The sequence below is a fragment of the Microtus oregoni genome, unplaced genomic scaffold (genome assembly GCF_018167655.1).
Source record: "Microtus oregoni isolate MIOR12 unplaced genomic scaffold, Mior012 000052F_ref0000163, whole genome shotgun sequence".
NCBI classification, from domain to species: Eukaryota; Metazoa; Chordata; class Mammalia; order Rodentia; family Cricetidae; genus Microtus; species Microtus oregoni.
Window position 1 is genome coordinate 2,605,077 of NW_024543828.1, and position 17,512 is coordinate 2,622,588.

The window sequence follows — 17,512 nt, forward strand, 5'->3', positions numbered from 1 at the left end:
AAAATCATTTCCGCCTCCTCCCAGCCTCCCAACCCTCCCCCCTCCCCCTCCCCCACTCCTCTCCCCCTCCCCCACTCCTCTCCCCCTCCCTCTACAGTCCTCCCCCCTCCGTCCTGGTCTAGGAAGGTGAACATCCTAACTGGCTAGGCTCCCACAAAGCCAGAACATGTAGTAGGATCAAAACCCAGTGCCATTGTCCTTGGCTTCTCAGCAGCCCTCATTGTCTGCCATATTCAGAGAGTCCGGTTTTATCCCCTGCTTTTTCAGTCACAGTCCAGCTGGCCTTACATAATTTTTAAAGGTAGCATCCATCTGACCCTTGAAACCCAGGGTAGAACTATGTCCTTAGGAAGTACACAGTGATTCAGACTATGGGTTGTTCTGAGCACCTTGACATAACTCAGACTGCAATTTCATCATATGACCATAAGACATACACCCCTCTTCTTTAATTTTCTAGAAGTCAATGACCTTTGAGAATGTGTTGATAGCTTTCACTGCAAGGAACTAGCCTAAAAAACATATACCTGTGGGTGATTCTAGAGACAGTTTGTCTTTTTAGTTGGATTTTCCTTTCTCTTCACACAAGGAAACTGTATATACTACTCATTCTGCTTTTAGTCCATGGGGGAAGGGGGTTCTGTATTTCCTCCTCCTTACAACTTTTACCTTATTAAATTTTTCCACTCTAAGCAATTTAAGCTCTCACACCCCTCTACTTTTTTTTTTTTAATCATTCTCTTAATTATGGACACCACTATTCAAAGCACCCTCCCGAAAGTCCATATTCATCTTTGCCTCTCACGCTAGTGCCTATTCTATGCTAGTTGCAATCTGAGATTCTTAGCCTATATTTCATGTAAGGAAGAATGACAGCTCCAACCTGTTTGTGTAGGAGGTCCCACCTTGTTCAGTCAGCAAAGGCATTGTTAAGCTCTTACCAAGAAGGAAGATGATTTGAGTAGGTACCCAGGAGGTTTTTCCTTTATCTGTCAGATAATACATACTGGCAAAAAAAAAGTTCTCAGTTAAAGACTACTTTCGAATCCCAGGTGCCTACACAATGCTCTCTTAATTTCTAAGGAATGGATGGATTCTTCTTTGGGTCTCTGGGAAATGACTATGTAGGATCATTTGAGATGAGTCATCTGAGAAACACCTCCCTTATCTATCTTTGTGCAACCATATATTTAATATCTTAATAGCATCTGTGTTAAACTCTTCTATGGCTTCTAGTTCCAGTTTTCCAGACATTATTAATCCCTAGAACATGTAAACTTTATTTTATTTAATAATTTGTATCTTCCTTTACCACGTGTTTTCTCAAGGTCTTGGGGGAATGCTGGCCAAGATTATATAGGCTTGTCACTTTGCATTCAATTGTGACAAATTATTAGGTTGATACTTGTCTTTTATAATTTCATTCTTATATTTTTCTCTCATTTCTTATTTTCTTTACCATAGATATGGGAAACACTGTATCCTCTGACATTTTTAGCCTCTATTTAATGTTCATCTCCCTTTCTCCACATTCATTAATAACATAAAACTTCTTTCAGTCTTTACTTAACTTTTTGGCTTCTTCTTGCTTCTCCTCATTCCTGTTAATATCACCTTCAGAATTTACATAGGTGAACAAACTGAAGTTCTATCATCTCAGTTACTTGCAGTGCTTTATTTTTTAATTTTATGTAAACTTTATTATGAAAATTTGCAATAAATGGGTGTATGCATGGTTTCAATGCTGACTGTTTGGCACTGGACAGCCAGTCAGTTGCTTACTTCCCTAGGAAAGACTACCTCTCTTATTCTCAGTTTTTCTTAGTTGCCTATAGTTCTCTGCATGGGATTGAGGTCTTTTGTGCTTTTGCCTGTCCAGTTTTGCATGTCTATTGGTGTACTCCTTGTTTAGTTCATGTTTGGGCAGTCATGTTGTGGGGACTTTATGGGTATAGCTTCTGATGTTACTAGGAAACACAATATTACAGCAAACTCCCTGACCTCTGGTTCTTACAATTTTTCCATCCTCTCTTCCTCAGTGATCCCTGAGCTTTTCAGCAATTTTAAAAAATATATACGTTATTGAGAATTCTAAGGATTTTTACCTATGTTTCTGATCTTATGGCTATTTGATGATTTAATATAAAAATTAAATTATCTTAATTTTCTTTTTTTCTCTAATGTTCAATTACTCCTTAAGCTCAGTAATGGTAGTGGAATATTCCTAATTTTCAAAAAAAAAAATAAGGAAATAAGTATTTCCAGTACCTGTTGACTATAGACAGTTTTGTTCTTCTCCCTAAAGACAATGTAAAAAAGATATTTTAAGAGAATTTTATTATTACTTAATTTCTTCATTAATTCTCTTCAACTCTATTTATAATAAATATTTCACAACATTTTATGAATATTTCATAACAATGTTTTATGAGGAATAAATTTTCTATATACTCTTCTAGTTATACTATTTATTATCTATAGTCACAAATTTTGTAAAGTTTTTCCAATTTAGTTAAATTATGACATTTCTTCAAAACTAAAGTAACTGAGATCTAGAACCAATGAAACATATTTTTTGATGTTTTCCCCTCCCCATCTTATAAATTCCTCAGTAATGCCTGGCTACAAAAAAAGATGTTTATCAATCAGTAGACATTCTCTCTTTCTCTCTTATTTTTGATTTTTATTTTATTTTAATTTTTAATTTTTATTTTTTTTAGCTTCTCTAGGATCACAAATTATAAGCTCAGTGTCCTTTATTTATGGTTAGAAACCAAATATGAGTGAGTACATCCCATGTTCCATTTTCTGGGTCTGGCTTACCTCACTCAGGATAGTGTTTTCTATTTCCGTCCATTTGTATGCAAAATTCAAGAAGTCATTGTTTTTTACTGTTGAGTAGTACTCTATAGGCAGTTTGGTTGCTCACCTTACTAGACCTGGATAGAGGTGGGTGGTCCTTGGACTTCCCACAGGGCAGGGAACCCTGATTGCTCTTTGGGCTGACAAGGGAGGGGGGCCTGATGGGGGAGGGGGAGGGCAATGGGAGGCAGTGGCGGGAAGGAGGCAGAAATCTTTAATAAATAAATAAATAAATAAATAAACAAACAAATAAATAAATAAATAAATTTTGATTTTTTTTATTTTTATTTTTTGGTTTTTGAAGACAGGGTTTTTCTGTAAATCTTTGGAGCCTCCCTAGAACTTGTTTTATAGAACAGGCTGGAATCAAACTCACTGAAATCCATCTGCCTCTTCCTCCTGAGTGCTGGGATTAACACCACCAAACCCTACCAAACATTCTTTATCTCACCATATATTCTCCTCCCTAGCTACTCCCAAACAATTCCAAACCGTGAGAAAAAAATCAGTTCACTTCTTTCTTCTCCTTTTCTGTCTTACAAATATCCCAGGTTGTAAACCAACAATGGTCTTTCTCTTTCTTGAATGAAAGACTCCTTCAACACAGATCCTTTCCTCAGATAAAATCTATACCACCATTGAGTCATTTGCCCACAGTCTTTTTATAAACTTTATATAAAATCAAGTAAATACTTTTCACTTATGTAAGTATAAATTCCTCTTTGTACTTTCTGCTTCCCATAAATTATTTTTTAGTCATTTTTCAATATTTAATTTTAAAAATTTCTCAATTTAATTACTTCTTTGAACCATTTAGTGGTGTAGTACTTAGTTTTACATGTGTGTGAATTTCTCATATTTCCTTCTGTCATTAATGTCTAATTTAATTCCACTATTCTACATGAAAATAATTTCTAATGGTATATTTTATCATTCCCAGAAAGATACAATATTCCTGTCTGGAAATAGTGGACAGAGAGACCATTCTCTTGGACATATCTGAATAAAGTATAACTTTTGTCAGACTCAAATGAATGAAGGAGAAGGGGTGTATGTTGTGGTTCAAGTGCTACAGATTGTCACTAATTTTTCCAAGTTTTATTGTAATTTAATTGAGTTTGTTGAACAAATGTGTATTCATGACTATTACATTTTATAGAGGCTTTAAGTGGTTCTGCATATAAGGCATTTTTACATGTTATGGTCACTTCTCTTGGAAACTGGTTCATTGTGCTTCATGAATTCAGAAGTTGAATATCCCTAATATGTGTGAATAAACTTTTATTAGGAAGAAGACACTTTCTTTACAGAAGACTTCATAGCAACTCTAATTTTGCAAGGCAACCTTCTTCATTTTGGAATAAAAATACCTGGTTTTACTAAGAGTAAGGAAGTTTCCATTTATTTTCCTAGAATTCTGTAGACAAAAAAATCAACCATCTAAGTTTTAATCGACCAAACTAAGTTTAATTGCAAACATCTTGGGTTATACACAACTGATTTAAATAATTTCATTATAATTATCTTAAGGTACACATTTGGAATAAAATCTCTCTCAGTTGGAAAATAATTGCAGCTATTGTGCTTATTAATCCTTCAAATTTTTCTTTGTTTTATTTATGTTGCTCTGATAAAATACTCTGAACAATGCAATTTTGGGCGGGCTTTATTTTATTTCTAAGTTCCAGATTATGACTCATCGTTTTATTTACCGATTCACTATTGTATTAAATAGATACTCAAACCTAGTAATCATAGGGCTGGAGAGATGACGCAGAGTTAAGTACACTGACTGATTTCCAGAGGACTTGGGCTTGATTTAGCGCACTCATATGACAATTCACCTCTCTAAGTCCAGTACAGCACAGGCATGCACATGGTGCATTGACATACATGTAGGCAATTATCCATATACATATAATAATAAAAGTAATGTAGAAAATTAGAGCTGTAGACATCACACTAATCCATTTAAAATAGAGTCTTAGGCCCCATCCCCCAAACAACCTCAATAAGTTTAAAAGAGCACTTTTTCTAAGCTTTGGATATCATCTTTTGACCGATTAGTAGCCTATTATTTGCTGAGAACATTGAGGTTGTTATTGAAATTTTATCATTAGTAGCATCTTTAAGAGAATTAAATGTGGCAGAACAATAGTTAAAGATATTAAATTGTCAGAGTCCCAGTACAGAAACCAGTGGGAAGATGGAGAACAAGGTTACATTAGTTTCAGGCTCAATATATTTACCTATAAATAGTACATGACACCTATCAGGAGATGCTGATGGGTCGACCATCTTGTATAGTTAAATGTACACACAAAATAACAGAGATATATTTTCTTTTCCAACCATAAAATTTATAAGTAGATTACATCCCATTAGAGATTATAATGTCTTGATAATAACTTCGTTCTCCAAACTAAACTCTTCATAGACAAAATAAATTGAATAAAAGAGCCAAAAATTAGAGTATATTTTAAGCTTTGCTCTGGGCTCTGTAATCACTAAAATGTTGCTAATAAATACAATGTAATGTTTTTGTATGTGTTTTCCTGGATACTCAATAAAGAGCTAGAATGCATTATGATTGTTTAATAATAATTTTATTCAGTTATGAACTTTTATTCTTATGTAAGATACTGACTTTGTTTTATTGAATTCAGCATTAGGACAGCTCAGTACGTAAAGTGTTTACCATGCAAGTCTGAGGACATGAGTTTAGAACTTCAGCACTCAGATAAAAAGCCAGCCAGACAGTGAAAGTTGCCTACGTCTATAGTACTGGGAAATGGAGACAGATAAACCTTAGGGGCTTATTAGCAAAGTGCTTTGTCAAGTTGATAAGCTCCAGGTTCATTGAAAGACTTTATGCCAGAAGGAAAAAGAGATAATGTGGAATAGGATAAAAAAAAGATATCAGTTGCCTGCCTCTGGTATCTACACATGTATACCTTGATGGAAATATCCACATGCATGAAGATGGTGTACAAACACAGACACACCTCTGTGCTTGTATATGTTTTTTCTTTTTCTTCTTTACTTGTATTTCCTTTTTTTACTCTGGTTTGTTTGTTATTTTATTGGCTAGCCTGTTCGTTTTATAGAGAAGGAGAGAAAGAGGGCATGGAGGTAGATGGAGGAGGGTAGGGAATATCTTGGGGAGTTGGGGGAGGGGAAAACATGATTAGAATATACAGTAGGAAAAAAATCTTTTCAAGAAAAGAAAGAGCAAACACACACACACACACTAAATAAATAAATAATAAGAGAAAAAGGATCTATAAAAATGTATCAGGACAAGAGATTGTAACTGTAGGTGAATATGATCAAAGTTTACTATATATGCATATGAATATGTCATAATAATTTCATTATTGTTCATAATTAACATATGCTAATAAAATATGCTGTTAAAGAAATGTTACAGAGGTGAAGAGCATTGTATGATCTTTGAATGGACTTAAGTTCAACTCTCAGCACCCACTTAATGGCTCACAATATTCTGTAACTCCAGTCCGAGGGGATCTGATATTCTTTTCTGTCTTTTGGGACAACAGGCTTGCACTGGGTACACAGACATGCATTCAGGCAAAAATTCCCATACTTGTAAATAATAAAGTAATTTGAAAATATCTACTTTTTCAATAAAATATTATAAACTTTTACAAGTAGAGTTTCAGTTCTGATGTCCTTGTAGCATTCTGTGAAATGATTTTGTAGTTTAAGATAACCTCAACTTTTTATGAGGAATAGTACTTCTGAGATATGGAAACTTAAGAAAATATTTGTTCATTTAAACTTCCATTAAACACAAAGGTGCTTGTGCACACATACACATGTGTTTGTGTATGCATATGTGTGTGTTTATTTGTGGAATATGTAGATAATTTCTGATACTTAGCACTTAGCAAGTGGGAAATATTTTGACATACATCCATTTTAGAATAATTGGGAAGAGCCAAGAATGTATATGCAATATGTGTCAATCTAGAAAAGGCAAGATTTTATAGGAGAAGGCATGTTTCTTTTGGACAGTGAGGATTGACAGCTGTGAATAACCTCTACTAACTCTAGGGATCTTGCTGTGTCTCCTTTTATCAGTCACATTGCTGTCCCAAGCTATTTTCTGTGAAATAGGAATCTTCCTTTTTTGTAATAAACACCTCAGTCTTAAACAATCAGTAACATTATTTGTATAAATTGAATTATTTCATAGCAATGACTGAAATTGCTAGACAGAATTGAAGTAGAATGTGTAAATCACCTATTGAAATGATAAAACACCTTCAAATTAAATAACATAAACTTACCTGAAGATAATTTAAAGTATGTGACATTTAATTGATGCAGAAGGTTTTTCAAAGTGATTATATGTAGTGTCACTATACCCTCCAAATAAACTTGGAGCAGAAAATGTCCTATTTTCTCTACCTAAACCCAGTAGTCTAATGTTTTTCTGTTGTTCCTGAGGTTGCATTACTTGCTTCATATCTTCTAGAGAATGCCCATATAAGACACCCACTTAGGAACTTATTAATAAAACAAACAGAATCTGAAAGTCAACAATGCTCCGAAATCAGGGGATAAAGCAAAACAACCCTGACATTTTGTGGGCTTATTAATTTTATTTGTGGGGTAGAAATTATTCATGTGGATAATAAAGCAAAGGAATCTATATAATTGGTACTCTTTCTTTCAACAGAGCTTTGGTTATATTTTATGTTTTGTGGAGCTGACTTAGAGAAGCCCATACTGTGGTTCTTTTACTTGAATGTACTAAGGCAGCACACATTTAAAATGCAGATTCCAGGAATCATGTCCTAAATTCTGATCTCAGGTGTTGGTACTATGTTTCCTTTCCCAAGCATTTTGGGTGATTAGCATACCACATATTTATACTACATTATTTTCAGAAATATTTATCTGGATAGTTTTCCTAGAGCTAGGGAAGAATAATGTGATTGTACTAATAGATATTATATGGTTAAAAATACAGACAAATTTTAGGTAATATTAGTCAGAATTTATTTAAAATGTAGTTGAATTTATAAGAAAGAAGGAAGAATTCTGGGTCCAAAAACTGAGATACCATAAGAAACTTAAATGTAAACAGTTCCACTTAATTGTTGTATTTGACTCTATTCTTACCACAATTATTCAAGGTGGAACTATTACAAATTTGCATGTCAATTGAAGACAGCATAGTAAAACTGAGATGTGCAGACATGTAATAACTTACAACTAAAATATGCAATAAAATATTTTAAAATGAGAGGCTTTATTAATATCTGTATGTGCTTGTGTGTATGTGAGTAAATATGTGCCATGATACATATGTGGAACTCAGTTCTCTCCTTGCACCATATTAGTTGTGTGCATCAAATGTGGGTTGTTAAGTTTGACACTAAATGTCATTACTGTCAGAGGCATCTTGTCAGTCTAATCTAATTTTATATCCATAGTTGAACCTAAGAAGTATACTACCAAGTCAGTACTCCTAACTATAACTAAATTCTTAGATAATCATAAGCCTACCATGTCCACTGTTTAGAATAAAAAGTGTATATTATCTGTATATGATTTGACCATTGTACCTTTATCAGATGGCACATCCTTTACTGAGTCAGACTTATGGTCTAAATTCTACATTTCAGAACTTGGAAATACAGACTTTCTGCTGTTTAAACTATCTAGGCTGTTATATTTTTTTTTATTAAATTTTTTTTGATTACAAATTTCCACCTCCTCCCCGACTCCCTTTTCCCTCCCTCCTCCCCACCTCCCAAACCCCCCTCCCCTCCCCTCCCTCTCCAGTCCAAAGAGCAGTCAGGGTTCCCTGCCCTGTGGGCAGTCCAAGGTCCTCCCCCCTCCATCCAGGTCTACGAAGGTGAGCATCTAAACAGGCTAGGCTCCCACAAAGCCAGTACATGAAGTAGGATCAAAACTCAGTGTCATTATTCTTGGCTTCTCAGCAGCCCTCATTGTCCACCATATTCAGAGAGTCCGGTTTTATTCCATGCATTTTAAGTCCCAGTCCAGCTGGCCTTGGTGAGCTCCCAATAGATTAGCCCCACCGTCTCAGTGAGTGGGTGCCCCCTTCGCGGTCTTGACTTCCTTGCTCATGTTCTCCTTCCTTCTGTTACTCGTTTGGACCTTGGGAGCGCAGTCCATTGCTCCAATGTGGGTCTCTGTCTTTATCTCCATCCATCGACAGATGAAGGTTCTATGGTGATATGCAAGATATTCATTAATATGGCTATAGGATACGGCCATTTCAGTCTCTCTCTCCTCAGCTGCCCAAGGACCTAGTTGGGTACATCTCTCTGGAACCCTGTGAACCCCTCTAGATTCAAGGCTCTTGCCAACCCTAAAATGGCTCACTTAAATAAGATATATACTTCCTTGCTCCCATATCCATCCCTCCATTATCGCAACCATCCCATTCCCCCAAGCTATCCCCATCCTCCCCTTCTTACTTGTCCCTCCCCATCTCCCCTTTCCCCCATCCCACCCCACGGCCAGTTCCCAATTTTTGCCCAGTAATCTTGTCTACTTCCAATATCCAGGAGGATAACTGTATGTTCTTCTTTGGGTTCACCTTCTTATTTAGCTTCTCTAGGATCGCGAATTATAGGCTCAATGTCCTATATTTATGGCTAAAAACAAATTATGAGTAAATACATCCCATGTTCATCTTTTGGGGTTTGGGTTACCTCACTCAGGATAGTGTTTTCTATTTCCATCCATTTGGATGCAAAATTCAAGAAGTCATTGTTTTTTACCACTGAGTAGTACTCTAATATGTATATATTCCACACCTTCTTCATCCATTCTTCCATAGAAGGCATCTAGGTTGTTTCTCTACAACATATGGACACAGGAGACCACTTCCTACATATAACCCCAGCAGCACAGACATTAAGGGCAACATTGAATAAATGGGACCTCCTGAAACTGAGAAGCTTCTGTAAAGCAATGGACACTGTCACTAAGACAAAAAGGCAACCCACTGACTGGGAGAAGATCTTCACCAACCCCTCAACAGACAAAGGTCTGATCTCGAAAATATATAAAAAACTCAAAAAACTAGACTTTAAAATGCTAATTAACCCAATTAAAAAATGGGGGCACTGAACTGAACAGAGAATTCTCAACAGAAGAAGTTCAAATGGCCAAACGACACTTAAGGTCATGCTCAACCTCCTTAGCATTCAGGGAAATGCAAATCAAAACAACTTTGAGATACCATCTTTGACCTGTCAGAATGGCTAAATGAAAAACACCAATGATAGCCTTTGCTGGAGAGGTTGTGGAGGAAGGGGTACACTCATCCATTGCTGGTGGCAAAGCAAACTTGTGCAACCACTATGGAAAGCAGTGTGGCGGTTTCTCAGGAAATTTGGGATCAACCTACCCCAGGACACAGCAATACCACGCTTGGGAACATACCCAAGAGATGCCCTATCTTACTACAAAAGTATTTGTTCAACTATCTTCATAGCAACATTATTTGTAATAGCCAGAACCTAGGCTGTTATATTTTGCTACAGTAGCCTTAGCAGGTGATCAATCTGTTCATGGCGTCTATTATCTCACTTTCTTATCGAATCGCTTAGATAACCTCTTCTGCTTTGAGGATGCATATTGTTATATTGTTTAGTTGTCTGTGCTGCCTATAAAATTTAGAAATCCCAATTCTACATTTACACTACCTTCCTTATTCCATTACTTTGCAGTAAGTGCTGTGATGCTCAGTTTTTATTGTCAGCTTAACACAAGCTAATGTCACACAGGAAGAGAAAACTATAATTGTGGGATTGTCTCAATGTGATTGGCCTATAAGCATGTCTGTGAGGATATTCTCATGATTGCTAATTGATGTGAGAAATCCCAGTCCACTTAGCCTTACACATCCCTAGGCTGGTAGGTCTAGGATATATATGAAAGCTAACTGAGAACGGGTCTAAGAGAAAACAAGAAAATAAGCATTTTTCCCATTGTTTCCACTGTAAATTCTGCCCTAAAATTTCAGTGTTGGACTGTGACCTGGAAATGGAAGCCAAATAAACCTGTTGCTTTTCTCGGTGTTTTATTACAGCAAGTAAGAAGCAAAATAGGTCATGTCCTTACTATCATGTTTTTTTGTTAGCAATTTAACATATATTTAAAATTCCTGGTGATTTTATGGCTCTGTTACTGAACTTATGCTTTGTAACTGAACTTTCATGATCTTAAAATTGTCTGTTCCTACCTTATTTTTCCCATAATTCCTTTATATTCTACATCTGAAGTGGGAAAAAGTGAGTTTTCCCAGAGAAATATACAAGTTATTATACTCGTACTCTGCTACATAACAAGTAAGGACAAACTTTGTATTTTAAACAACATACAGTTATTATTGAACCATTAGTGTGGGTATGGCTAAGCTGTGTTATTTGTTTCAGTTTCTCAGAAAGCTGCAATCAAAATGTTGGCAAGGTCTTTCTCTGGAGACATCACGAAGAACAAATTTACTTTCAATCTCATTCAAGTTTCTGTGGAACCCATTTTCTTGCCATTGTAGTATTGAAGACTGCAGTCTCCTTATTGGCTATCAGTTTGAAGTGTCTGCTCCAATTTTTAGCTACTTTACAGAGACTTAGTCCTTAGGTTTACTCAATATCACTACTAACTTCATTATAAAGAGTATTTTTTAAAGAAGGAATTGTAGATAAAAGTATTATATAGTACAAAATAGTCATGGGACATATGCTTTCTAACCTTTGCTATATACTCAAGTTGATTTCTGCTGCTGTAATAAACACCACAACCAAAAGCAGCTTGAGTAAAAAAGAGCTTATTTTGACCTACAGCACATAGTCCATCACTAAAAAAGACAAGATGAAAGATCAATAAGAACTGAAATAGACATCTTAGAGGAACTCTTCTCAATGCCTTGCTTCCTGTGGTTTGCTTAGCTTTTAATTGTATACAGCCTTGACCCACCTGCATAGAGATGGTACCACTAATACTAGGCTGGGACCTCTCACAATGGTTACTAATCACGATGATTCTATGCAGATATATATACAGGTTAATCTAACATAGGCAATTTCTAAATTGAGGTTCCCTCTTCCCACATGTCTTTGGTTTATGTGAAGTTGACAGTAAAAACAACTGGTATACTGTATAATATATTCATAGAATTGATATCTCTTGGACTTTCCAAAAAATCAAGTTAGAATAAAATCATAAATCCTGTAGCCAGTCTGAGGAAATTGCAAAACTTCATGAATATCAGGAGGTAGATGTCAATAAAGGATACGTTAAGATATATTTAACATACTCATTTTGTCAGGGTTATATTTTATATAAGAGATCTTTATTCTCCTCTGCATAGGAACAGTGCACCATTTATCCCTACACAATCATTCATCCATTTTATTTAGGTCTATGAATGCTGTTGCAATATTTAGTCATAAATTCAAATATTCAGCAATTCAGTTTCTCTATCAGAAAGAACACCATGAATTTTGTGAAACATATTTATCTTCCTAATTTTCCAGGCTTGTGCAACCTCCTTGCTGCAAATTGGACTTTTTAGTTTCATAGAGGATATTAAAAAGGAGATAATTGGCATATATGTGTCTTTTTCAGTGTTTTCTCTTTTAAGCCCTCTTTAATTTTTCCTGATCTCAATACTTTGCAACTCCAATATGGATTTGCCAGTTCAAACATCATATGAAACTCTGTCTTAGGTATTTGAAATGAAGGACACCCAGTTCATGCTACAACTGACAGAGTTTTTACAGAGTATCTGTGAAAAGGAAATCAATTTTTGTAAAATTTTAAACAATATGTTCAATTGCTTAAGTGTCATTTTCAGTAAAGACTTTTTGTTCTTTACACAAGGATACATTGTAGATTTTACAAATAAAATAGTGTAGCCTCTTATTTAATCTTTCCTTATAGTCATCTAGTCTCAAAGAGTATCCATATATTTCAAATGCTTTTAATTTTAATTTATTAGTAAATGGCCTAGTAATAACTACTTGTTTATTTTCAAATAAGAGAAGTATCACTGAATCTCCTAAATTACATTTACAATGAAAGATGTTTTATGCTAGTGTTTTAGATCTTGACAAATGAGGCAAGATATTCATTAGTTTAATGTTTCAACCCCTGTTGTGAAACAAACACATAGTATCACAGCATAATTAATGTGAAATTATTCAACAAAGTAGAGAAAATTCAATAAGCACTACCTACAAGTTGTAATTCTGAAGCATGTCTTCAAAATTCTTCAGCTGAAAATTATGTGAGAGATTATGAAAAACTTGATGTATTTTCCATTAATGTCCCTTACTTGTTTTAACTTTTCTTCAAGAAAAAGGGTAAAAATTAATATATGAATTCATAGCCCCCCCATGAGTCTTCAGACAAAAAGATATCTTATTGTAACAGAGATTAGAGATCAGATGATAAATCTTAAAACAACATAGTGAAGGTAATGTCATAGCCTTCTCTCATTAGGCTCGAGTGTATGTAAAACATAAAAAGTAGCCTGATGAATTTAAAAAAAATAAGACGCTGATGTCATGGAAACTCTGTTCTACTTCAATCAGTGTTTTCATTTTCCAAACTTTAGTTTTTCATAAGCAATTTTAAGTGATTGGGTTTATAGAGTCACTAAACATTAATGAGAGGCTTTTAAAATAAATTTGACTTACTTTGTTATTACTATTTGGGTAATAATTTTATTGACTTTCATTCCATTCACATATTTTATAATTTAAAATTCATTGTAATTTTAATTATGAAACCAAATAATTTATTATTATTATTATTGTATTAAGTTGTACTTATCATTATAAGACATATGTTATTAGATTACAATATTATGAGTCAATAACATTCAATAAAAAAATTCTAAGTGTAATGGTCTCAGTTCTTCAATTAAAGACATCAATTGGCAGATAGAATTAAATAATTAAGAAAAACTATTTGTTGCCTACAAAAAGACGGCTCATTGACAAAGACAATCATACCTTAAAAGTTACAGATTAAAATTAATTCAAGGAAATGAAGTAGAAATAAATCAGTAGTAGGCAAACTCGTGCATGACAAAATAAACTTGGAGCAAAATTATTGCAAAAGTGGTAAATAAGAACATTACATATCAATAAAGAAAACAATCATTTAAGAAAATATTGCTGTTGTAAATCGATATTCAGAAAAGTTTGATTTACCCATAAAACAAACATATGAGATCTTAAGAGACAGATGAATCCAGATACAATATAATGAGTATCTTTGATATCTCAGTTTTATAAATAGATCATCTAGATACAATATCACTAAAGGATTCACAGAGTTGTGTGATAAATTATAGCAACTTAACAGAAGTGTTGAGGATATCCCATCTAACGGCTATGAAATATACATTCTTATTATTATCCCATCAAACTTTCTCTTTAAATCAATCATACTGTAAGGTATGAAGCAACTATTACCAAATAGAAAAATATTGAAATAACTCTTGGTGCAACCCAGAATCCACCTAATTTTTTTTTCTTTCAATGTTACTGACATATATATATATATATATATATATATATATATATATATATATATTTTTACATTCAAATATTTACACTTCCTTCCCTCTTCCCTATCCTCTCCCACTCCCCCACCCCCTCCTACCTCTCCCTCCCTGCTAGAGAGAGGGCAGAGATCCATGCCCTATGGGAAGTCCAAGGCCCACCCCCCTACACCCAAGCCTAGGGAGCTGTGCATCCATATAGACTATGGTCCCAAAAAGCCAGCACATCCCGTAAAAACAAGTCCCAGTGCCTCTATCAATGGCTTCTCAGTCAGTTCCCATTGTCAGCCACAATCAGAGACTCTGCTTTGATCACATGCTCATTCAGATCCGGTCCAGCTGGATTTGGTGAGCTCCCATTAGAACAGGCACACAGTCTCCCTCATTTGGAGGACCAATCAACCCCTCACAGTCCTGACTTCCTTGCTCGTCTTCTCCCTCCTTCTGCCTTTCAACTGGACCTTGGGAGCTCAGTCCGTTGCTCTGATGAGGGTCTCTGTCTCTATCTCCATCCATCGCTGGACGAAGATTCTATGGTGATAGTTGAGATAATCATCAGTGTGATAGTGGGGCAAGGACACTTCAGGAACCCTCTGCTCTGCTGTCCTAGGAACTAGCTGGGTCCAACCCTGTGGATACGTGGGATCCCCTCTAGAGCCAACTCTCTTGCCAACCCTAAAATGGCTCCCTTAATGTAGATATCTTCTTCCCTGCTCCTATATCCACCCTTCCTTCATCTCCACCTTCCCACTCCATCGAACTCTTGCCAGTCCTTCCCCTCTCCCTTCCCTTTCCCCCTCTCCTCTTCTCTCAACCTTGCCCCCACATCTGCCCCTACCCCCATGCTCACAACTTTTGCTCGGCAATTTTGTTTGCTTCTAATTTACAGGAGGATATATATATATATATATATATATATATATATATATATATATATATATTTGGGGGGGTTCACCTTGTGATTTGGCTTCTCTGTTCTTGTGAACTATAGGCTTAATGCCCCTGGTTTATGGCTAGAGTGCACAAATGAGGGAGTACATACCATATTCATCCTTTTGGGTCTGGGTTATCTCACTCAGGATAGTGTTTTCTATTTCCATCCATTTGCATGCAAAATTCAAGATGTCATTGTTTTTTACTGCTGAGCAGTAATCTAATGTGTATATATTCCACATTTTATTTATCCATTCTTCCATTGAGGGGCATCTAGGTTGTTTCAAGGTTCTGGCTATTACAAATAATGCTGCTATGAACATAGTTGAACAAATGCTTTTGTAGTATTTGGGAATCTCTTGGGTATATTCCCAAGCGTGGTATTGCTGGATCTTGACGTAGGTTGATTCCAAATTTCATGAGAAACCACCACACTGATTTCTAAAGTGGTTGCACAAATTTGCATTCCCACCAGTAATGGATGAGTTTTCCTTTACTCCACATCCTCTCCAAAAAAGTTTTTGATTTTAGCCATTCTGACAGGTGTAAGATGGTATTTCAAAGTTGTTTTGATTTGCATTTCCCTGATCGCTAAGGAAGTTGAAAATGACCTTAAGTGTCTCTTGGCCATTTGAACTTCTTCTGTTGAGAATTCTCTGTTCAGTTCAGTGCCCCTTTTTTAATGGAAGGATCTCCATGCTCTTGGATCGGTATGATCAACATAGTAAAAATGGCAGTTCTACCAAAGGCAATCTATTGATTCAACGCAATAACCATCAAAATCCCAACAAAATTCTTCACAGACATTGAGAGAAAAATAATCAACTTTATATGGAAAAACAAGAAACCCAGGGTAGCCAAATCATCTCTATACAATAAAGGAACTACTGGAGGCATTACTATTCCTGACTTCAAACTCTATTACAGAAATACAGTACTGAAAACAGCTTGGTATTGCCATAAAAACCGAGATGTTGACCAATGGAATCAAATATAAGACCCATATATAAACCCACAAACCTATGGACACCTGATTTTAGACGAAGGAGCTAAAAGTATACAGTGGAAGAAAGAAAGCATCTTCAACAAATGGTGCTGGCATAACTGGATACCAACCTGTAGAAGAATGAAAATAGTACCATATCTATCACCATGCAAAAAACTCAAGTCTAAGTGGATTAAAGACCTCAATATAAATCCGACCACACTGACCCTGATAGACGAGAAAGTGAGAAGTAGACTGCAACACATGGGCACAGGAGACCACTTCCTACATATAACCCCAGTAGCACAGACAATAAGGGCAACATTGAATAAATGGGGCTTCCTAAAACTAAGAAGATTCTGTATAGCAAAGGACACTGTCATTAAGATAAAAAGGCTTCCTACTGAATGGGAGTAAATCTTCAACAACCCCGCATCAGACAAAGGTCTGATCTCCAAAATATATAAAGAATCCACCTAATTCTTTCATCAAAGTATCAACAGAGGCTAAAGACTGTTGAATTTTTGTTGTTAGAGGCTGCTGGTTTGTTTCTGGCCACCCAAAACCCAAATAATCACACAGAAACTGTACTAATTTATACACTGTTAGGCCTATTATCACAGAATTCTTTTTTTTTAAAGATTTATTTATTTATTATGTATTTTACAACATTCTGCCTTGATATATGCCCGCATGCCAGAGGATGGCACCAGATCTCAGTACAGATGGTTGTGAGCCACCATGTGGTTGCTGGGAATTGAACTCAGGACCTCTGGAAGAGCAGTCAGTGCTCTCAACGTCTGGGCCATCTCTCCAGTCCCTATCACAGAATTCTTATTAACTAATTCGTATATGTTGACAGAAGTTTCTATCTCACCTGGTCCCACAGCCGCTCAGTCCCAAAGAAAACATACAGAGGCCTACATCAATTATAAACTGGTTGACCTAGTAGCTCAGGCTTCTTATTAACTTATGTATTACATCCTAACCTATAATTCTTGTCTGTGTTAGCCATGTGGCTTGGTACCTTATATAAGTGAGGCACTCTTATCTTTTTATCTCTGTGTCTGGGTGACAACTGCAGACAGATCTTTCCTTTTCCCAGAATTTCCCTGTTCTTGTTACCTCTCCTCTACTTCCTGCCTGGC